Raw genomic sequence first — 1134 nt, 5'->3', positions numbered from 1 at the left:
TTAACAAACAAGCTCAAAGAACACTTAAACATAAACAAGAGAATTTAAGCAAGTCGAAATACCGTAAATGTAAACAAAAAAATATACAAACAACAATACATGTAGTGGTGGACAGTAGGACGGATAGAATCTGTTTGTAGAAAAGCACGGCATAGCATTGTTATTGTCGGACGAAGTACTGGTGGCGGACCGACGAACAATCACATGAAGACATAAACACATGACACCTACGTTATTGGTTTTTGTGCATGAGAATTAAATTGCGATAGACATGAGCGCAATTGTCTGTGTCCGTTTTAAAATTCATCCTTCTATTATTAGGGGTGTTCATGATGTGCAGCATCTCTACACATACATACAGACAATTAAAGATAAAGAAAAACGCGATTACATAAATAAGACGACATATACAATTAGAGATAAGTTTATTCATAATACCCTTCATTCTGCTAAGACGTTTCTGAAAAACCATGACCAAATTTTAATCCTCAATGCTGACAAAGGGATCGTAACTGTAGCGATGAACAAAGCAGAATATGACATGAAGATGCAGAAAATTGTAAATGACATCTCAACATATAGGGTTTTAAAACGTGACCATACAAATAAGCTACAAGGGAAAAATAATGAAATAGTGGAGAAGATGTATGCTAATAAAATCATTGATTTAAAGGAAAAGAACTACCTGACCTGCAAAACGGCTAATCCCCCTCGAATTTACGGATTGTCGAAAATCCATAAAGAAGGAGTTCCCCTGAGACCTATATGTTCGTCCGTCAATTCACCGTCTTACAAATTATGCAAATATATTGTCCGCGTACTCAAAAATATAACAATGTCCTCCAAGTATGACGTTAAAGATGCGATCGAGTTCAAAAACAAGACTGGAAATACCCATATTTAGGACGATGAAAGTTTGCTGTCTTTTGATGTCGTATCGTTATTCCCGAGCATCCCCGTAGACTTAGCAATAGAGATTATAGATTTGAAATGGAGTTTGATAAAAGAGCATACGTCATTAACTAGAGAGCTTTTCTTAACCATATTAAAGTACTGCACTAAAGAGAACCGCTACTTCAAATACAATGATAAGATTTATGAGCAGAAGTCAGGAATGCCTATGGGTTCACCTGC

This window comes from Rhagoletis pomonella, unplaced genomic scaffold, assembly GCF_013731165.1.
Source record: "Rhagoletis pomonella isolate Grant_MI unplaced genomic scaffold, Rhpom_1.0 Rhpom_scaffold_00003, whole genome shotgun sequence".
Classification (NCBI taxonomy): Eukaryota; Metazoa; Arthropoda; class Insecta; order Diptera; family Tephritidae; genus Rhagoletis; species Rhagoletis pomonella.
This window is presented reverse-complemented; position numbering follows the sequence as displayed.